At 43.1% G+C, this 23,718-nt stretch overlaps 1 pseudogene; it reads left to right on the top strand.

The window, feature by feature from the left end:
* LOC142558437 (uncharacterized) overlaps positions 1 to 23,718 on the top strand; it is a 113,790-nt pseudogene that overhangs the window by 43,236 nt on the left and 46,836 nt on the right.

The following is a 23,718-nucleotide window of genomic DNA, read 5'->3' as shown; positions in this document are numbered from 1 at the left end:
AAATGTGGTATATCCTTGAATCTGAGGAAACTGTGTGTAAACCCGCACTAACCTACCTAGTGAGGACGTGAGGACAAATATATTTAGTGAAGCTGGTGACGACACAACGATAGAAAAGAAAATAAAGGTTGCAATAACGAATAGGAAGTGGAGTAGTGTGGAATAGATGGGAATTAGGAAGTTGTCCCCGACAGCCATAACTGCTCCAAACGCCGGCGGCATCTGCCGAGGTTGTGCATATGCTTCGTATGAAGCCATAATTTTCCTCATGACATTCAACTTTGCACCATCTGTGGACAGCCTTCGGAGGTTGGGGCATCGGGACGATGCCCTTTTTTCTAAAGGAGGGGCAAATGCCACATCCTATATAATCGTCGCGGGTATGTGCCAGGCGATGAACACGACGCTGAAGTAGCGTGCGAGTAGAAAAACAGAGACAACGACGTCGCGTTGACTGCTCTGATAAAGTTCTTTCATACGTCCTCTACACCGGCTTTCCAGTCTCCTACTAGGCTGTGACAATATATATTCCCGGCTGCAGTGGCCACATTTCGATGAAGGTTAAATGCAAAAACGTCTGTGTACAGTGTATCGGGTGTGCATTAAAGAAATCCAGGTGGTCAAAATTAATCTGGAGTCCCCTCACTATGGCTTGCTTCATAATCGTATCGTGGTTTTGGCACGTAAAGCTCTAGATCTTAATTTTTATAAAGTTTTTTCACTAACCCACCTTTGTGCTACGCACCTCACATGGCATGCCTTTGTCATCCCTCTCCCATCTCCCTTCCACCCTGGGATCGAATCCCGGCCACGGCGGCCGCATTTCGATGGGGGCGAAATGCGAAAAACACCCGTGTACTTAGATTTAGGTGCACGTTAAAGAACCCCAGGTGGTCAAAATTTCCGGAGTCCCCCACTACGGCGTGCCTCATAATCAGGAAGTGGTTTTGGCACGTAAAACCCCATATATTATTATTATTATTATCCCTTCCACCCCTCCAACGTCAGCCAGAGGATGGAATGGAGTCGGGAGAGGGACACTCAATGCTGACGAAGCGATAAAGGCAAGCTCTGTGAGGTGCACGGCGCAAAGGTTGATGGGGTTACCTGGCCCGTGCTTTTTATCCCTAGAGGATTTTTCATTAGTTTTCCTTTTGGTGCCTGCACCCAGTTGCCAGATTTCATTGTTATCAGCAATAACATGGCTTAGGGGCATTGTAGTAAGCAGTTTATTTTCCTATGGAACAGATACAAAGATACAAAAGGCTGCTCGTTGTTGTATCCAATATCTTCGTTAAACTGATTTCACTATAAGCATCCTTGACAGCACATTACTCGTGGCTCAAGCAGCACCAGACTGGAGTATGGTAGAATAAGTGTGGCTACATGGATGTGTAGTGAGTGACATACACACTGCTGAATCTTATCTACTCAATAATTGAGCACTGTTAAACTATCTCTATCTGGGAAAAAAAAAAAGGCATTTACTGCTTATGCATAAAGCCACTTGGCATAATTTTTTTATAGAACGAAAGTTCGTCTCCTGTATCCGAAGTGGGTAGTCGTGCTATTTTGATGTAAACTGCAAGTTCTACTCGGGACCAAGAGATTGAAGAGTGACACGGTGGTACTTAACAGGCAAAGAAAGACAGAGGAGGCTATAAACAGTAGCATGTGCACACTAGTCTATGTGCGCGCGTAAAATTTAAAACTTATACTATTTTTGCCAAGGTAGTACCAAGCAGCCTCAGAAACTGCAGAAGCAGCAACAAGCTGCGTATAAAGCCAAAACTTTGTTAGGTCCAGTTCAGTACATATTTCTAGTTCAACTGTGGGACAGAAAAATTAATGTTCAAGTCAGTCGGAACCAGTTTATATCTGTTTTTGTGATCAAAGAACAATTACTGGAAAACAGCATAAGTTTTCTTCATTTGCAGTGCTTACATATATACATACATACGTATGTATGTACTGTAAGTGATGTTTGCAATGGAATACTAACTAGCCTATACCCAAATTTCAATTAGCTTTTTAGCATGGAAACTGTAGGGTCATAGTTAGCTGCATAGTAAGATTTAAAATGAAAAAAATCATGCATGGGTTTCTTTATGTGCTACAAGTAGTAGTTAAAACAAAAGCGCATCGTAGGAGCATTCTTTGTAAGTAATACCTTTTCCAATATGTTGAGGAAAAAAAATGTGCAACCTTTGGAGAGATAAAATGTGTTTCAGTGTGGGCAATGCTCACTTCGTGCAAACTTCTGTGGGAGCCACTCCCGCAGCAGTTTGAGATTTCTTGTACAGTTCTCGCTGTTCCATTCTTGCTTCCCAGTACTGTAACATGCTAGTGCCTCCTCCAATTTGTGGATCAATTTGAATTATTTTATTGAGATATTTCTTGTCAAAAGATGTCACGGCACTGGTTCCTTGAGCAAACGTGCAAGTCTCAATTTCTCCTTTAAGAGAACACCCAGGTCGTCGTCCATATTTCTTGCAGCTGGCAAACCTGTAGATGCGATATTGATGTGACTGTCGTCTTTACGTTATACATTCAGCATCAGGCCTTTCCAGATGTGTCCTGGTCTTGTATTTTTTACTAATAACGAGTAGTCAGTACTGTGGATCGACGTAAATTGCTGTGTTTCCTTTCATGAGTGTAGTCAGATGCCCTACCAATAGTGAAGGTATTGTTGAAGTCTTCATCAAACACTACAACCGTGTGTCATAAGTGTTGCTGATTGTAAGCAGTTCCTTTTGAAACACTCGGGTAGCCTTCTCTGACCCAGCTCAGTAGCAGGTGGGTTTGATTCGTTTTGATAGGGGCAAAATGCATATACTTTCGTGTTCTATGGTTTAGGTTTAGGTTTAGTTTACTAGGAAATTTCATTTGAAAGGTCTGAATACCTTTATTGCAGTTTGTCTCTCGTCACCAAACCGTGTAGTTGTCACGTTGCATACGCCATCGTTGCCCTTTGCCACATTTGGTTTGGTGACTTTTGTTGGTGAGTGAAGCGGCGCCCAACAGGTCGTGGTATGTTTCTTGCACTAAATGCAAACACGCGGCCATGGAGAAACCGAGCTAAGAGAGAGCAGTGGATTCACTGCTGCAGCTGCTTTTGATGCGGACCATTCTGGCATTCCATGGCATCACATGGAAGTGGAATTTTCTGCTACTTGCAGTTTTTTGAAGTTTCGTGAGCCAACAAAACCAGAGCAGCACTGCACGATAATCAAGCTACTCAAACGTGAAAGCGTGGATGGCGCAGCGTTGAACGAAAATGAAACCTTTCGGCCACCTGCATTGTTGTCAAGGGTAATCACAGTGAGGTGTTTTTTCTAAAAATGAAATATAACTGGACAAGTAGCATTTTCTTTCGTTTTATATTGCAATACATTTATGTTTTTAGGATGACTGGTTGAATACTATCGACAGAGTTTAAATGGAAAGTCCCTTTGTCGTTGGGCATGTATTTGAATGTCCCATGGAAGTCTTTAATCGTGTCCTGCATTTACCTTAATTTATGGATTACCATTGCTGTGTTTGTGATAAAATTGATTCCTTAGAGATTCTTGAGCACTATCACTTGAGCCTGACTTCACATTTGCCTTTAGTGTCCCTTTAAAGAAAGAACTTCACGTGGCCAAAATAATCTGGTGTCACCAACGATACCATGCCTCATAATCAGATCATGGTTTTGGAGCATAATACCTCAGAATTTAGATTCTTTTTCTGCAGGCCTTTTTCAAGTATCCCACTTGGCCCCCCAAGAATAGTAGCCTTCCATTAATTCGACTCTAGTTAATTTCATTGTGAAGAGGAAACACCAGAAAGGAGAGAGGAAAATGTAGAAGGGAAGGAAAAACCAGGCGTTTATTGGGACAGCCTCTTTCTCCTTTCTTCATTACAATTTAGTTAATTATTTTTATTGGTTACATAGTATAACAAGATATCATACATTTTGACTGAAAGGGACCCTAAACGGTTCGGACAAATTTTGTAGATGCGTAGGGTACAGCTGAAGTTAATCATTTGCACCACAATTTGTGTGAAACGTGTCATATTAAGAGAGCTACGGATGATTACAAGTTACCCTCCTCCATATTCCTGCATTTCTTCCTCAACTAATTCGCCAAGTGATCGCGGCTAAGCTCCACCTTCAGTGGCTCTGCATCATGATGTCACATCGTGTTGTCGACTTCCAGTTCTCTAGGAGCGCATGCTCACGAAGCCTCTCCAAACTCGCCCCCAGCTGCTTGGCAGTCGACCCCATGCGAGAGTTATCAAAGCAGCTTGTGTTGCGAGCACTCTGTTGCAGCGTTGAACGGGTCTGGTATTCCGGTAGCCACAGGCGAGCTGGGTGTTTCGATGGAACGGTGGAGGCAAAAACTCAAACTGATGAAGCAACTTTAGCGTAGACATACGTGAGCTGCCTAATCGGTCTCCGCGGTCCAGCCACCCATTGGTGCAGAGCTTAACCAGCCAAAAAAAAGAGTTAATATTGCTCTAACCATGTGCAAAACATTTTAAACATTTACAAAAACAATGTGCTAACGATCACACTCGTGCGAAAAATTTACTCCAGCAGCAGAGAAGAATACCTTTCGTCACTGCTACTGTGTGTGGTTGAGCTCTGTGCCACCAGGCGGCTGCACCATGCAGACCATTCACATTTGCGCTTCTGCTCGTCCTGTGAAACGACACGGTCAAACGGCCAGGCCCTGTCCCCTTGCGTTTGCATTTACCCTAATACCAGACTCCTGAAACGCTATCGCATTAGTAATCGTCCGGCGTAAAATGACGGCCGCAAACGCACAAATCTTGGCGCCGATTGGATAGCTGCAGCCTGATGTGCTGCAGCTAGTTTGCTGCCTTGCAGAGGGACATAACGTCGGAGCTTGAATATTGCAAGGCGCTACGTTTGCAGTCCACAACGCAGCAAAGTTGAATCATAGTAGTAAGTTTTTTCTCTCTCTCTTCGTCTGCCGAGTTCTTCTTTCTTGTTGTTTTCGTTCGTTCTCGGCTCTTCCTAAGCCGCTGCACTGTTCTCTGCTTCGGTATTTCGTGACTAAAGATGCTGGATATCAATAATTTGAACTGAATTTACTTACGGACACACATTAGCGGTTATACTGAGTCTGTAGTAAACAAGGAAAGAAGGTTCACATTAACGAATGCGGCTGAGCAAAGGCCTCGGAGCAGTCCGTCGCTCCGATCGGGCACTTGACGAGATCGGTCCGTTTTCTCTCAAGTCTCATACCACACTGGAACCTCTCAGTATATACTCTTGGCTAGTGATGGAGTCAGGAAAGTCGTAATTGAAATAAGCTTGGACAACAGTAACCTTGATATTCCAGCCATAAAACGCAGAAACAGCTGAAGAAGAAGATGAAAGGACACTAGGAGCCGGATTTTTATTTGATGCAATCACAAGGAGCCAACAGACTGTGACGTCAAGGAAAGCACCAGGTAAATTTTTACTACGTTGTGTATGTGTTTTATTTTCCTCTGTCTATGTTATTTTGCACTTCCAAGTCAAAAAGGTAAATTATTTGCAGCTTTTATTGACTGAAATATATTTTCATTGCATCAATAAAAACTACAATTAATTTCCCCTATGCTTTCTTTGGTATCATGGTCTATTGGCTCCTTATGAGAGAAACAGCTAAAGAATTTGTAAAATAGTTCTCTAAAGGATAAGCGAAATGTCTCAAGGAAGTCTCAGTTGAAACATTATTTGCACGCGTACTTCTTGAAAATCTCCTCTAGCTGTGGCAATGCCACATTATTAGAGGTCTATAAAACTTCCTTAGGGAAGTTTCTGACAACTTTTAGCAGCAGCAGGCCCTTTCTTTTATTGCCTGTTTTTCACATACATGCACACACATTGTCAAAACATGAGCTCACTGAACAAGTGTGTCAAAAGATGCAGATGATACACACATGTTGTTGTGATGTTAAAATTCTCAGTTTGTGAAGGGTTATAACCTTGTCAACCATTCTTGAGTGCATTCTTGCACTTTTGGCACTTCGAAGTTGGCATTTATGCTTTCTTGAAAGTACATCCATGCAGGCTGTGCGTCTCGGTCACAGTAATATCCAGCCATTCGGCAGCATCATAAGCTATGAAGGCCAATGAGCATTATTAAACAAAAGGAATACCATCCCACCAAATCTCCATTGTATTATATATCTAGCCATTGAAAATGCAGGCCAAATCAGCCCCGTTGAATTGATAGAATAGTGGGAGCATACGTAGCTCAACACAGGTACGCCTCGCTGCGTTTTCTATGCGATGGGATTCCGAAGTTTGATGTAATACTTGCAGCTGTCTGCGACTGTGAAACAACAACTATCAGATGACTCATAGGATTACTAACCTCAGACATATAAACTTAATGTGTAACGAAAACGGGGTATGTAAGACGGGAGAGAAGACTAAGACTCCTGTGTTGGCCTGCATGCCCATTTTGCCCTACACATCGTGTAATGTGATATCAACACGTATGTTTTGATTAAGCGCATAAAAGTTAGACTAAGTGTGAGCAAACTAGCAATCTCTACATGTATCTAGATATACAGGGTGCTTTTTTTTAGATAATTCAGATTTATAGTAATAAGGCTATGACCGTCAGACACCTGTCGTTTTCACATAGAAGCTCTATGGCGGGGCGGAAAGACTTTTTTCTATGTGAGTTAATCGAAAAGACTAATTAACAAGAATTTGCTTTTATTGTTAACATGAGGGCAATTGTTTATATGGGAAACTTCTAGCGCATCACAATTTATGGCATGCCCATTTTTTAGAAATAAAAAAAAAACATAATTTGAGATATTTTAGAAGTGTGGGGCGAAGTTTGAATGGATAGCATGCTGCGGCAAATTTTGACCCGACATACAGCCGTACGTGCCTTCCAGGCAAAGCGTGATGTATTAGCAGCTGCTGCAAATGGCCTAGAGATTCATTTTCAAACTTTCTCACCCTTGTCATCATGGGGGATTTCAATCTGATATGATAGTAGGGATGCCTCTCCCATGCTCCCGTGGCGTTTGGTTTCAACGTTGCCTGGATTTACCATTGAAATCTAATTACAAATATCTTGAATTAGGTGCAATTTTAATGATCTTCAAAAATTAGGCTGCATTAAAATGTCACAGCCTTCAAATGCACCATGTATACAACTGCCCTTGAGGCACTTATAGAAAAGTAAATTAATAAATTTTTGTTTGCAAATATTCTGAAGCTCACATTATTATTGGCAAAGTATGTCTACCTTCCCTAGGTACATGTTTGCGGTTCTTATAGCCTTTTTGTAAAAAATCTGTGTTGTATAAAAAAAACACCCTCTAGAATGGCATAAGACCTCTGTTCTCTCCACAGTCATATTCATCTTATAGGATATGTAGATTTTCCTTGCCTACCATAATTACATGTTGTTCATATTTTATTGCATCTGCTAGATAGCCATATTCATGCAACTCACGAATTCTATTTTTCCAAGCACGTTTAAATGTATGGGCTTTACTTTGTGTGGAGAATGGAGGCAATACAACCTTTTAGAAACTAAGTTAAACTTAAAACCTTTCTATATATTTCTGTCAACTAAAAACGCAATTTACAAGGAAGCATTCACGGTCAAAAGCAAGGATGTCGAAATAGGCTCTTCGAAATGGTTGTTTTCAAGATGTTTTTGAAAACCTCTTGCCACAAATGTGAACTGAATGTTTCATATTATACCAATATGCCTATATACCTTTTGAGTCATGTTGAGAAGTCTTGTGTTTCGTAGGGAGGGACCTACATTACCTTGTTCAACAACCATTTTTCTGGAGTATTTATTGAAGTACTTAATAGATGTCACCTTCAGTTATTGTAGAAAAGCCTTCAGCAGTCCCCACCAGTCACACTTTAATCAACTTAAAGAGTGCTGGCAAGAATATGTTGAGATGTGGTGTTTTGTGGAGGGGCCATTGTAATGAAAACTGTGGGCAGGTAGAGATTTGGGCTCAGAAGGAAAAAAAAAAGATATTTCAGTCTTATGAAGTAGGTTTGCAGTTATTGAATAATGGTTTGCAGTAAATAAATGATATTATATTGCTAATGTACCTCTGTCTCCCTCCACTCAGTATGTTTATTGATACATAGGGGAAATTCTTGTGTGAATGTAGTATTATTATATGATATTATATTGCTAATGTACCTCTGTCTCCCTCCACTCAGTATGTTTATTGATACATAGGGGAAATTCTTGTGTGAATGTAGTATTATTGTTTTTGCTAACTTCAACTGTGATCTTTTTTGTGTCACCACAGATGCATCTATCCTCCTGCAAAGCATCCAAGAATATGTGTGCTTCAGGCTTTGCCAGAAATCCATATCTTTAAGTCTCTACTTGATCGTCCTGCTACATGACATAGTAGTTTGATTTATTCTGGATTTACCGTTGTGATGTATTGTGTGACTGTGTTTACTGACTAAAACTTTGCTTGCTTAGTTTGTAACATGTGAAATTACTAATCTGCTGCTCTCGTGCTGCTCTCGTGGAATTGTACGAAAAATAACAGAAGGGTAGAAATTTGGTTAAGTCCAAAAAAGTGAACGCTAGTGAAGCACAAGAAACAAGGACAGAAACAGGATACAACTCATGCGCTAATTTCAACAAATTAACTTGAAACAGGGTGTCAGTGCATACATTTAGTCGACTCTCGTTACAACGGACCCTGATAATGCAACAAAATATGTTCATTTTATCTGATGTTCATTATATCTGAAATGCCTCGCTTCCAAAACGTTGGTCCCGATGTGTAACAATGTTATTGCAAATAGTTAGTGATGGATGCCCTAAGTAAAGGAAACAAACAGAAAAAGTCGCAGTTTCGCCCGAGATGTGAAGCTTCAATTCGTACACTTTGTCCACATTGCAGATCGCTTTCAAGATATTGCTCACGTGTGGCCGTGCCGTAAGCAGCAGCCGCCAGAGTAGACCCACTCTCCCACACGTCCCCTTGTGCCTCGCTTGCAAAAGAAGACGGTGCGCTTGCACCCCGCCTCCCTTCCTTGTGCGCGCCATATTGAGTCGTGATAATCGGCTCACCTTCGCAAGTCAGTTGTCAGCACGTGTCTACATGGCAAAAGTCCGTTTTATACGACAGATTTTCACGAAAATTGCGCTAATTTGGTCTGCTGTAGCCGATAGTCTGTTGTCGAGCGGTCCGTTAAGAGCGAACCTCGTTGCATAATTAAAATAGGTAGGGAAAACTAAGGTTGAAATATGGGGTCCATTATATTCGAAAGTCTGTAGTATGCAGGTCCGTTGTAACGACCGTAGACTCGATGTATACATAAAAGCAATGATTACACTCAAGTGACTTGAGGCCATGTGCTGATTATTCTGCACTTAAAAACAATTAATCTTTTTGACAGACAGGGAAGGCATACTCACACACTGAGAACTGAGGCAATCCATTTTTGTTGATTCAACCATCATTCTAGTCAGAGTATACTTATTTATTGTCAGAATGGCACATCTCTGAAGGAGCAGGCAGCGCCTATACGTATTGCAGTACAATGCTATCCAACCTTCTCAGCCTGGTGGAGCACAGCTAGGTTATTGTGGCCAACCTAGCACTGTTGCATGTGCTCTGGATTTTATTAGAATATGGTTAAGTGGAGACAATGAAAAGATATGCTGCATTTGGGTCAGGAACGAGCCATTGAAATATACTGTTGTAATTGACATGAACTGGATAGTACTGCCAGGAACATTGTGCTGTTTAAATGTGTACTTTTCATCACTTTCTAGGCTGCAGGTATGTCCCATTGGCGGGTGTTTCCAGCACAGCGATAGCAACGGCTGTTGCTATCCCCGGTTTGGGCATTCTGTGGATCACATTATGTCATGCTTTTGCCCGTGAAAAGTAAATCTCGTGTGACCTTGTAATGCATGTAGAGCATTTTTCGAAAAGTATAGTGTGGAAGTTCATGCCAGCTGGTAGCACATGAAGCTTTTGTCTAGGCTGTAGCTTTCCAACATGGCAAGTTCTCGCCAAACTGAAAAAAGATTGATGAAAATAACCTGAATAAATTTAAACAACGCTCTCATTGATGAGTGTTTTTGTTCCATCTGCATGCTAAGTGACAGAAGTCTATTCCTGTTTGAGGACCAATTTTCTCTTAAGTAGCGATATATGAATTAATTGATGCCATATTCAGTGTCAGTTGGAGAGCCTTCACGAGTACTCAGTGATAAAACTTTTGATGTGCTGAATAAGCACTGGCAGGAGCATTGGGACACTTGGTGTTTGGCGAAGGAGCCATTGGGATCAAGGCTATTTGTGGAGAGAAGTTTCTGTTTGAAACACCGGTGCAATACATTCCAGTCTTATGCAGTAGGCATGAACAATTGTTCTTTATAGATATATGATATCGTAATAAATTTTTAAGTGTAGCACCATGGCCCAACCTAAACATTCTTGTCGCTACAAAGGGAAAAGAAGCTTGTCTACATGTATTTGTGTTCGTGTTGGTCCTAACAGGGATCTCTCTGCTGTTACAGATGTGTCCATACCGTCTACAAGACACAGAAGAAGTTGTTTTGTTTGGACTTTGCCAGGAATCCATCTCAATAGGCTGATCTCAGAAAGAATGCGTTCGTTTGCTGTGTGTTACATGATGCAGCAATTTGATGTGTGATTTACTTACGATTTTGATCATGAATATTATTCTGACTTTTTTAACTGATTGCCAATTGTGCTTATCTCTTGTATGGACTAAGCACAATGACAAACCTACTGGCTACCCTGTCGCTCTGCTGAAATTGTGAAAAAAAGGTTCTATTGCAGTGTCTGATATGCTATCAACAGCGTAAAAAGAAAAGCAGACTGCAGATGTATCAGCAGAGGACGTAGCTCTGTCAAGATATTCTGTCATGTGGATATGTTCCTATATTATAGTATATATCAATTCTGCAGTTTGGGCATGTTTGTGTTAGTGTCATTGGGTGAAATGAAAAAGGATCATGGAAAATATTCAGAGAGAAGCAATCCATTGTTTAATGTGGAGAAATGTGGCAACATTGTCCTCTACCGACAAATGTGGTGCCATTCTTTTCATTTCTTTGTAAATGCTGGGTTTGTCCATTTCAGTTTCATATTTTTCATGTGATTTCATATTATTTCCTTTCATTCATATTTATATTTCATTTGATATGCTTCATGTGTTCCAATATGATTTGATGCCATTGTTGTGTTGGATTGTATAAATTATGTATGAGAGAAACATACTGTACTTAGTTTAATAGGGCAGTGTGTAATGCAGTGTCACATATGCAAAGTCATATCTGTGTTTGGTCATAACATTGAAATTGCATACCAAATCCAATGTCTATGTATTGTGAGCAGGGGTTTGTATGTATTCAGGACAGTTATTACGTATAGAGAGATAGGAACTTGTGTGAGACATGTACTGAATCAGTGTGCATGCCACAACTATAACACGTGGATTTGGTAGGCCAAGGTTATCCTATATTTTGCCTACAAATGTGGCAATGCTTTTCGTTTGCTAATGTAGCACTTTAGTTCCATCAGATGTGGGACAGATGCTTCATACGATCTTCACGTTCTCCCTGTGACTTTCCAGGTTCCTTGTCATCAGGGCCACTGGAGCAGTGCGACTCGCTCGTGTCGGTGTCTGGCAAACGGTATTCCTGCCAGCTGTGCCCCTTTGTGACTAAGTACAAGTCAAGCATGCAGGTACACCTGCTGATACACACAGGCGAGCGCCCCTTCAAGTGCCACCTCTGCCCTGAGGCATTCACTACTGTTTCTGCCTTCAAGCGGCATGAACGCACACACACTGGCGAACGCCCCTACATGTGCCACCTCTGCCCTGAGGGATTCACTGATAGTTCCAACTTCAAGCGGCATGTCCGCACCCACACAGGCGAGCGCCCAGTCAAGTGTCGCTCCTGCCCGAGCGCATTCCGTGACAGTTCTTCCCTGAAGCAGCATGTGCGCAGGCATACAAAAGAGCGCCCGTTCAAGTGCCACCTGTGCCCACAAGCATTCACGCAGAAGTCCAATCTGACACGCCATGTACGCAACCACACGTGAGAGCATTCCTTTTCGGGAACCCACTGCAGCGCCTCGTTTCCGTGGCATCAGAAGCTCTATATCCACATGTCCTGTCACACTGAGGAGAAGCCCTAAAAGTCAGGGGCTTGGAGTTTTTCGTACATCAATCGGTTGATCGATTTGATTGTGGGAGCAGTTCACTTCTAAAATGCACGGAGAGGTTTCCGGGTCCGAACATATGGTTTCTGGTAATATTACCTAGAGGGAAGTTGACTCTACGGTCTATGAGAATGCCCTGAGATGACTGTCTTCACATAACTTGACAGCTATGGGAGTTTTTACAGTGAAAGCATGTCAGCCTTTTTTGTGCATATTTTGTGCGATTTAGCTATGATTAGACACTTTCTTTCTCATAGACTGCTTTGCTAGACAACACTCCTAGTTATGTATGACTCTGACGTATAATTCGAGTTGAAAAAAAAAGAAAAGGAAATGCTAACACTGCAATCTAGCAGTCCTCTTCAATTCACGTAGTCAAGACCAATTTTCTCCATTCCTTCTGTAAACATTCATATGGTCATATGACTGGTTTTCACAGGTTCTTGACTAAGCTGTGGAATTTCTTCCCTTTACTTTGACTTATGCATTTGATGCTGAAATTATTAAAAGCATGGCAGAAAACAAATTAGTGCAGGCAATGTTAACTTCATTTAGGCCTCATAATCAAATGCCACCAATGTTTTGTGTGAAGACTAAATTTTTATGAACTTTTATGTATAGTGTATTTGCAACAACCAGCACATAAGGCCAGAAAATGTTGCACGTGTAAATGAAGAAAAATAAACGAGTCTGAGGCAGTTTCCAACCCAACTTGTGTGAGGCTGTTTGCTTTTGACTAAAGATGACCACATATTTACGGAATCGGCAAGAAGACCTTTTCTGATAGTTTACAGCTGGTGAAAATACTAAAAATACTAATGGTTGGAACTACGTAATTTTATTGCAGCAGGAGTTAAAATCTTTGAACTGAGTTTTCTGTTCCCATCCATTTCGTACGAAGACAGAGGCAGTGGGACCTCCTTTATTACTTTCACTTGACATTCTTTCTCTATCAGAGGGGCACTTTGTGCATTAAACAAACTGTCTGACCTTTGCACCCTGCTCACTTCCACGGTTGGCATGTGCCACCATGCAAGCTGGCCAGTGTCTGGTTTCGTCAGTGCTAATGCAGGCTACAAGCAGGTGGGTTGGCTGGGGGAAGACGTGCCGCAGAGCTGACATTGCCCTTTAGCTCATCTAAGTGTCTTCGTTGTGCAGACAAATTTGTTGTAGAGGTCTTCATAATATGTATGAAAGATAGTTCAGCCGGGACATAACAAATCCTTTGTTAACAGAGCATTCCGCTGCAGACGCATTCATTTTACTAAAGGTATTAGACTTTAGACTGTGCATTGTTTGATGGGAGGTGCCGGTGACACTCTTACTATGGGACCTCCTTTTGTACCTACTAGATTTGTGGGTATATAACCTCTATAACAGTATTTTAGGTGAATCCTAGCCCTCACTAGCCTATGATCATTGCGCTCTACCCTACCTATCACTTCTACATCCTGCACTATGCTGGTATCAGCAGAAAGTATGAAGTAAATTTCATTTCTTGTTTCACCATTAGGCCTTTTCCAGCTCCACTTTCTGTTGCTATGCTTCCTCAAAAAGGTGTTCATTATTCGAAGCTTATTCCTTTCTGCCAATTCTACCAGCATCTCTCCTCTAGCGTTCCTAGAATCGACGCCGTAGTTGCCAATTGTTTGTTCACCAGCCTGCTTTACCCCACCTTTGCATTGAAGTTGCCCATAACTACCGTATACTGAGTTTGCACTTTTCTCTTCACTAATTCAACACCTTAACTTCACAAATTGCATCTCGGTATCGTTTGCTTTACCGTAAATGCTGCTAAAGAACACCGGTTATTGCAGTTTATTTGTGTAAGACAAACAGGCTACATTTCGAGCCTGTGAAAATTTTCTGCAAATTTATTACAGTTGTTGCAATAAATGTAATAGATCTGGGTTGGAACACTGGGCTAGCATTAAGTTAATTTCTTTTGGGAGCTAAATTTTATGTGACGTTAATCATGCTACACTAAACGTTGAGTGCCGTGCCTTTTCTTTTTTTCTTATCTGCCTGCTACCGCTGCTGTTGCAAGCATGTCTCAATTTTATTGATGCAGGTGTTATTATTTGCTTTACCATTGTCTTCCCTTTCTTCCTTTAGGTTTGTGCATAGTTCTGGTACTTTCGTTCTGTATGTAGCTGTCTTCATGAGAAGCCTCTGAGCAAAGTTATTCAGCATTGCTAACTGGTCCAGCAAATGGTGTTTCTTTTTGCGCACAGTCAAGAAGCTCTAACATGAGAATATGAGGGGTAACACTTTGTTTTGAAACTAAAAAAAAAATTGTATTGATTCACCAGACAATTATGTTCACTTAATTCTGTAAGAACGCAGTGGAGGTGGACTTTCAATGTTGTAATCTGCCAAGAAATACATTTTTGCGGTGCAGAGGTAGACAGGGCTTCTGCAGTGTGGTTTTGTGGGTGGAGCTTCTACTGAATCCTTAGGTTGCCACCAGACATACCGAAACAACAGTCGCCTTATTTTGCCGGAGCCTTTTCAATGTGGTAGCCCGTCCTTAGCAGAAAAAAGAAATTGTTTGGTAGTGCTTTACTGTACACAAGCTTTCCACACACTTTTATTGAGCTGCACTCAATTTGAAACATTGTGTGGAATACCGAATGGGCCTTTTGTGAGCATCCATGAAATAGCTGTCACATGGTGATATTGCTTGTGCTGCATTCTTTGTCAAGCATAAAACCAGTTTGTTATTATTATTATTTTTCGTGTTTGAAAGAGAATTATAAAAATTGCAAAGATAGACTCATTGAGCTGGATTACTTAAGAGCTGGACGTAACTTCAAGAAATCAAAATGCACAGAACTGGTTAACATAATTTCACTAACCAACTTTTCAACTAATTATTTCATGAACATAATGCAATTTACAATTTGCAGACAAGGAGTTCTCGAGGCACATCAACTTCAGCATCAACAAGAAACGCTATTACTGTGCTGCATTACAAAAAAAAGAACACTACTATGTTATGCTGCATTCACGTTTAATATTGACCACACTGTTGCACTCAGCCACACGAAAGCCATTGTGGAACTACTCTCAGCAGCTTCCCTGTAAGAGAAGGCACAATGGGCTGTTTATGAAAAGGTGTTGTAACAGATGTACTTTGTTGTGGAGGAGTATGTTACTTTTACAGGTCTTGTAAGTTCATCCAATTTAAAGGGACGTTAAATAGAAAGCTCAGTTTAGCTACGTTGGCCAAATAGCTTTGTAGAACATGCAAAAGAGAAAGAAACACTTTTACTGTAAGAAAAGGTTTGACAAGTCAGAAATTATACACAAATGCAAGACACCACCTTAGCCCTTTAACTGTCAACATACAAAAATCATGGCCTAAAATCTTTCTATTGCTTTATTTCTTCTTCATGATGCACAAATACATATTAAATGGAACGTACTAAATTTGCATGCTATGGACGGTGATGTTGCAAGCAGTGCATCTTGCATAGAGGCATCTGTGCATGTGACCTTCAATCTTCCTCGAAGCATGGCTTTCTAATGCATTACAATTTTAATGAGACTGAAAGAAGTTCAGCCAACCCACTTATAGTATTGCTGGTTTTAACAATACTGGGATGTAACAATGAGCAGTTGCTGCACTATGGAGCTTTGTGTGTGTTTTACTGTGGTAACAAAAAGGTATTACTAAATGTCCCCATGTTTCATTATTGCTTATGACCTTTGTGCATGTTCTACTATGGTAAAATAAACCTATTTCTATGATGCCCCCACTTTTTGTTATTGGCTATAACAATTAAATTTGGCTAACAGGTGTCTGCACCCAGAGGAAAAGTAATGCAATATCTAGGGGAAAATCAAAAGTCGCCAACAATTACAGCGGAACTCCGTTCATACATTTTTCACCGGACCGGGGGAAAAAAACGTAACAGCCGGGAAAACGCAACAGTGAGGAAAGCTCTGAAAATGATTTAAAAAAGTGCAGCTTCAACTATAGACAATTTATTTCCACAGAGTGCACTTAGGACTTTAAAAAGTCCAGAATGGTGGCTTGCCGTTTCTTTCGCTCGCTAGAAATCACCACACGTTTCTCAATAGCCTGGAAGGCCGCATTGCTGTCAGCGTCGCTGTGAGGTGCGACGTACCTGCGGAGGAGTTCCAGAGCCGGTACTCCCAGTGTTAAATTTGAGCAAAGCTGTGCGTTTTTCATTTTGCAATATATTGAGGCAAAGAATTCGAGGGAGATCTGCGTGATATTGCCACATCCTATATGGTCGCCGCAGGTATGTGCCAGGTGATGCAAACGGCGCTGAAGTAGCGCACAAGTAGAAAAATGGAGACGACAACGACGTCACATTGACTGCTCTGATATAGTGCTTTCATACGTCCTCTACACCTGCTTTCCTGTCTTCTAATAGGCTGTGACTCTGGTGGAGGTGCGGGGTAGGATTGCCTCATGCTCGGCACCCCTTCGCGGAGCCATACGTCAAATGCGGATTCACCTTCGTTCATCTAAACACCTGTTCACCGGTACAGTCACCGCCTGCTAGGCCTGACGCCCGAGTTCAACCCATTGCAGGACCCTGCAGGAACACGTCTACCTACTTTTGCCGTGGCTACTGCAACTCCATTGCAGGTGGCGCTGCAGAATCCTAAGATCCCAGAAAGTTTCCATGGTGACACTTTTGAAGATGTACAAGATTGGCTGGACCAATTTGAGCATGTCGTCAGGTATGACTGGGGCTCCCAGCAATAGCTGGCTAATGTCTATTTTGCACTTTAAGACATTGCACTGACGTGGTTTGAATCTCGTATTCAAAAACCAAATGAAAGCGTTGTGATGTTTGCAGAAGATATGGCCTGCCTTTTCTGCAGAGCAGACCCTGAGATGGCCGAAGAGAAGAAGTTATGCTATCTTTTGCGCGGAGTGATGGAGGAACTGTTTACCGGACTCATGAGGAACACACTGACGACAGTGGCCGAATTTACCAAAGAGGCTACTGCTGTAGAACGGGCACTACAGCAACGGTACCGCTAATATGATTGCAAGAACTCACCGGTGAATGCTTCAATTCTACCTGAGAGCTGCGGCACGTTTCTGTTAGAAGTCATTCGAGAGATAGTGCGAGAGGAGATCCGGCAGCTCGGGATTTCTCCTATGGCACCAGCGGTGGCTTCTGTCGATGACATCATTCGGGAGGTAGTTCGACAGGCCTTTTCGTCGCCTGACTGGCAGGCAGTGCCATGAAGATTAACCTACGCGGAAGCTGTCTGTCGTCCACCTCCTGCCACTTTGATGCTGCTGACACCGTCAACCACTATGACACAGCCATCACCACCACCCCTGACGCCCCATTTTGAATAATCACAGCCGCCGCCAGCCGGTCGCTGCGCCTCGGTCTTACGGCGAGTTCCCTGCCGACTACCTGCTTCAAAAGACCGATTTGTGGCGCACCGCTGACCGCCGGCTGTTATGCTTTCATTGTGGTGAAGCAGGACATGTTTACCGCTTGTGCCACTACTGCGCAGCTGGGTATCCAAGGTTTCCCAACTGCAATTACCCTGTCTTTGATGCTGCACGTACCTGCGATGAAAATTCTACAAACTTTCAGCCGCATGGTTCAGCGACACCTCGATCGCGTTCCCCTTCTCTGGCTCATTACACCCCACTGACCCGTCGCGATTTTTCTGACGCCTCTAGGGGCAGGTCCCCTAGCCCCCGCCGGGGAAACTAGAGGTAGCGACCTCCGGGCACGAGGTTGCAAACCGTCTAGCTTTCCAAGAGCCCCCGTCACTTTCGACCGACAACTCTAAAACTCCGACGACTCCAACCACACCCCCCTGTAACAGACGCCGTCCGCGCCGATCTTGTCGTTTGCATTGACGGCCACCAAGTGGCAGCTCTCATCAATTCTGGTTCCCATTTTTCGATTAGTCAAAAGCTGGCCGACAGGCTGAGAAAAGTGAAGACGCTGTGGACTGGTCCCAGCATCAGAACTGCCGGTGGCCAGTTGATGACACTGATTGGAAAATGCATAGCCAGAATAGTAATCGCCGGTGCAACCTTCGTCGCCACCTTCGCCATTCTTTTTGAGTGTTGTAAGGGACTTATATTGGGGATAGATTTCTTGAGTGAGTACGGTGCAGTGATTAATGTTCCTGATCTCGTCATCACATTTTCTAGGAGCACAGACGACGTCGACCCTACAGAACACCAACGACCCCGCTTACGTATCGCTGCCGCCGCCGTCACGCTTCCGCCGTGAAGCTGTTATCTGCGACAACTTGAACACCGGGACAGGCATCGCCTAACACATCGACGCACTGGTACTGAGTCAAGGCGTTTCCATCGCCAGGGCCGTAATTACTGTACACGACGGACGTGCTGAACTCCTGCTAACGAATTTTGCCAGGGAACGTAGACACATTGTTAAAGGCACGGCTGTTGCTTACTTCGACGAATTTACCTCAATACAGGACTGCCTCTCAGTGGAACACGCGACGTCCACCGTGGTTATGCCTGCCGCTTTGGTTGATATCAGTCCCACCTTATCGCCCGTTGAATGCAACAGCCTTCTTGAGCTCATGAATGAGTTTAAGCTGCTTCTCATCCGCTCACTAAGCATCCTATGTTACCGAAGCCGACACCAGACCAATTCGGCAGAATCCTTATTGTGTAGCACCAAAAGAGTGCGAGGCAATACAAACACAAGTGAAGTCGATGCTTGAGGACGGAGTTATTCGTCCATCTAAGAGTCCTTGGGTATCGCCTGTCGTATTGGTGAAAAAGAAGGATGGTAGCCTGCGCTTCTGCGTCGCCTATCGAAAACTCAACCAGATCACAAAGGAAGACTTTTATCCGCTACTGTGTATCGACGATTCACTGGACAGGCTATGAAACGCATGTTACTTTTCATCGATGGACTTGAAAAGTTGCTGCTGGCAAATAGAAGTTGATGAGAGAGACTGTGAGAAGTCCGCTTTTGTGACGCCCGACGGATTTTATGAAGTTCAGGTGCTCCCCATTGGTTTGTGTTCTGCGCCAGCAACATTTCAACGACTAGTGGACACGGTACTCTCAGGCCTCAAATGGCAGACCTGTCTGGTATACCTCGACGACGCGATTGTTTTCTCCGTCACGTTTGAGGAACACTTACGGAGACTAAAGACGGTCTTTGAAGCAATGCGCTCAGCTGGTCTAACTTTAAAACCTGAAAAGTGCCATTTTGGCTTTGAAGAACTTCAATTTCTTGGTCATGTTGTTAGTCGTGAGGGTGTCCGACCTGACCCTGATAAAATCTCTGCCGTTGCTAATTTCCCAATGCCATCAGATAAAAAGGCCGTGCGACGTTTTCTGGGCCTTTGCGTCTACTACTGACGGTCTATTGCGCAATTTTCGTGCATCGTGTAGCCATTAACACATCTTACCAGAGAAGATGTCCTCTTTGTGTGGGGTGAAGACCAGCAACGGGCCTTTCACGACCTATGCCAACAGCTGCAGATGCATCCCGTGCTTGCACACTTTGATGAAGACGCTCCTACGATTCTTCATACCGACACTAGTAATGTCGGCCTTGGCGCAGTGGCTGTACAGCTGCAGGACTGCACCGAAAGAGTGAATGGTTACGCCATCAGGACGTTATCAAGAACGAAGGCTAACTACTGCACTACAGAAAAGAATGTCTCGCACTGGTATGGGCCGTCTTGAAATTTCAGCCATATTTGTATGGTAGGTGTTTCACCGTTGTCAGTGATCATCATGCACTTTGCTGGTTGACTAATTTAAATAATCCAGCTGGTCGGCTTGTGCGGTGGAGTCTTCCGCTTCAAGAGTTTTACTTCATGGTTGTATACAAATCCGACACACTGACACCGACTGCCTCAATCGGTCTCCTGTTGAGACTGCAGTCCACGACGATGATGACGCGGATTTTGTAGGCGTACTAGATACTGTTGCCATTTCATGCCACCAACGTGAGGACGCAGAACTGGTTCCACTTTTCGATTACTTAGAGGGAAGAGCAAGTAGTGTGCCGAGGTTATTCACGAGAGGGCTGCCTTCGTTTTGCTTGTGCCACGACATTCTTTATAAAAAGAACTTTTCACCTAGTGGCATCAGCTACCTACTCGTCATTCCCACATCTATTCGCGATGAAGTCCTACATGCCTGTCACAACGAGCCGACTGCTGGTCACTTGAGCTACACCCACACATTGGCTAAAGTACTATTGGCCGAGACTTGCGTCGATCGTGAAACGTTACATACAGACATGCCTGGATTGCCAATGCCGCAAAGTCCTACCCGGCAAGCTAGCTGGACTGCTGCATCCTGTCCAGATACCGCAAGCGCCATTCGAACAAATTGGCATGGACCTTTTAGGTCCGTTTCCACTGTCTACTGTCGGAAATAGATGGATAATCGTCGTCACAGATAACCTTACTCGATATGCTGAAACAGGTGTTATCCGATCTGGAACAGCAGCCGAAGCAGTGCGATTTTTTATCGAAGCCGTCTTCCTAAGGCATGGCACTCTCGCAGTGGTCATAACAGACAGAGGATCTGCGTTCACGGCTGTGCTTCTGGATATTCTTTTCCAACTAAGTGGTACCACTCACCGAAAGACCACGGCTTATCATCTCCAAACTAATGGGCTGACAGAACGTTTGAATAAGACTGGCAGACATGATGAGTATGTACATCAACGTCGACCACAAGAACTGGGACGAGATTTTACCATGTTACATTTGCGTATAACACGGCTCGCAAAGAGACAACATGTGTGGCACCTTTCAATCTCGTTTACAGCCGGGAAGTTGCAACAATGTTTGACGCAATGCTGCCACACGAGTGTACTGACGACGAAACTGGTGCCGAAGAGTTTACGCAACGCGCAGAGGAAGCCAGGCAGATTGCGCATTTGCGAATCCAAAAACGACAGGAATATGATGCCCAACACTACAATCTTCGGCACAGACCCGTCACATACAACATAGGTGACCAGGTGTGGGTCTGGATTCTGATTCGTTGGCGGGGGCAGTCCGAGAAGCTCCTGCGAAGATACTTTGACCTGTACACAGTTCTGTGCCGCATCAGCGATGAGAATTATGAAGTTGTGCCCGACAGCCATAACTGCTCCAAACGGCGGTGGTAACTGCCGAAGTTGTGCACGTGCTTCGTATGAAGCCATACTTTTCCTCATGACATTCAACTTTGCACCATTGTGCACAGCCTTCGGAGGTTGGGGCATCGGGACGATGCCATTTTTCCAAAGAAGGGGCAAATGCCACATCCTATAGGATCGCCGCTTGTATGTGCCAGGCAATGAAAACAACGCTGAAGTAGCGTGTGAGTAGAAAAACAGAGACGACAATGACGTCGTGTTGACTGCTCTGATAAAGTTCTTTCATATGTCCTCTACACCGGCTTTCCCGTCTCCTAGTAGGCAGTGACAATATATATTCCCGGCTGCAGTGGCCACATTTTGATGAAGGTTAAATGCAAAAACGCCTGTGTACAGTGTATTGGGTGTGCATTAAAGAAACCCAGGTGGTCAAAATTAATCTAGAGTCCCTCACTACAGCGTGCTAGTAATCTAATTGTAGTTTTCACATGTAAAGCTCCAGATTTTAATTTTAACGTTTTTTTCAGCACACCTACCTTTGTGCTACACACCTTGCGTGGGCACTTTTGTCATCTCCCTTCCACCCCTCCACAGTCAGCGAGAGGATAGAATGGAGTCGGAAGAGGGACACGCAATGCTGACGAAGCGATAAAGGCAAGCTCTGTGAGGTGCATGGCACAAAGGGAGATGGGGTTACATGGCTCGTGCTTTTTATCCCTAGAGGATTTTGCATTAGTTTTCCTTTTGGTGCCTACACCCAGTTGCCAGATTTTATTGTTATCAGCAATAACATGGCTTAGGGGCATTGTAGTAAGCAGTTTATTTTCGTATGGAACAGATAAAGAGATACAAAAGGCTGCTCGTTGTTGTATCCGATATCTTGTTTAAACTGGTTTCACTATAAGCATCCTTAACAGCACATTACCCGTGGCTCTAACAGCACCAGACTGGAGTATGGTAGAATAAGTGTGGCTGCATGAATCTGTACTGAGTGAAATACACACTGCTGAATCCTATCTACTCAATAATTGAGTACTGTGAAACTCCCTATCTGGGGAAAAGAAAAAGGCATTTACTGGTTATGCATAAAGCCACTTGGCATAATTTTTTTATAGATCGAAAATCCGTCTCCTGTAGCCAAAGTGGGTAGACGTGCTATTTTGATGTAAACTGCAGGTTCTGCTCAGGACAAAGAGATTGAAGAGTGACACGGTGGTGCTTAACAGGCAAAGAAGGACAGAGGAGACTATAAACAGTAGCATGTGCACACTAGTCTATGTGCGGATGTAAAATTAAAAACTTGTACTGTTTTTCCCAAGGTAGTACTAAGCAGCCTCCGAAACTGCAGAAGCAGCATCAAGCTGATTATAAAAGCAAAACTTTATTAGTTCTGGTTCAGTACATATATCTAGTTCAACTCTGGGGCAGAAAATTAATTGTTCAAGTCAGTCTGAACCAGTTTATATCTGTTTGTGTGATCAAAGAACAATTACTGGAAAACAGCATAAGTTTTTTTCATTTGCAGTCATTACATACATGCATATGTATGTACTGTAAGTGATGTTTGCAATGGAACACCAACTAGCCTATACCCAAACCCCGATGAGCTTTTTAGCACGGAAACTGTAGAGTCATAGTGAGCTGTGTAGTAATATTGAAAAAGAAAACGAGAATCATGCACGGGTTTTTTTATGTGCTACAATTAGTAGATTAAAAAAAAGCATATTTTTGGAGAATTCTTCATAAGTCATACCTTTTCCAATATGTTGAGGAAAAAAAATGTGCAACCTCTGGAGAGATAAAACATGTTTCAGTGTGGGCAATGCTCACTTTGCGCAAACTTCTGTGGGAGCCACTCCCGCAGCAGTTTGAGATTTCTTGTACAGTTCTCGCTGTTCCATTCTTGCTTTTTAGTACTGTAACATGCTACTGCCTCCTCCAATTTGTGGATCAATTTGAATTATTTTATTGAGATATTTCTTGTCAAAAGATGTCACGGCACTGGTTCCTTGAGCAAACGTGCAGGTCTCAATTTCTCCTTTAAAAGAACACCCAGGTTGTCGTCCATATTTATTGCAGCTGCCAAATCTGTAGGTGCGATATTGATGTGACTGTCGTCTTTACGTTATTCATTCAGCATCAGGCCTTTGCCAAATGTGTCCTAGTCTTGTATTTTTTACTGATAACAAGTAGTCAGTACTGTGGATCCACGTAAATTGCTGCGTTTCCTTTCCTGAGTGTAGTCAGAGGCCCTACCAATGGTGAAGGTATTTTTGAAGTCTTCATCAAACACTGCAACCATGTGCCATAAGTTTTGCTGATTGTAAGTGGTTCCTTTTGAAGCACTCAGGTAGCCTTCTCTGACCATCCTCAGTAGCAG

Source organism: Dermacentor variabilis, chromosome 9 (genome assembly GCF_050947875.1).
Source record: "Dermacentor variabilis isolate Ectoservices chromosome 9, ASM5094787v1, whole genome shotgun sequence".
In the NCBI taxonomy this organism is placed as follows: domain Eukaryota; kingdom Metazoa; phylum Arthropoda; class Arachnida; order Ixodida; family Ixodidae; genus Dermacentor; species Dermacentor variabilis.
This window is presented reverse-complemented; position numbering and strand designations above follow the sequence as displayed.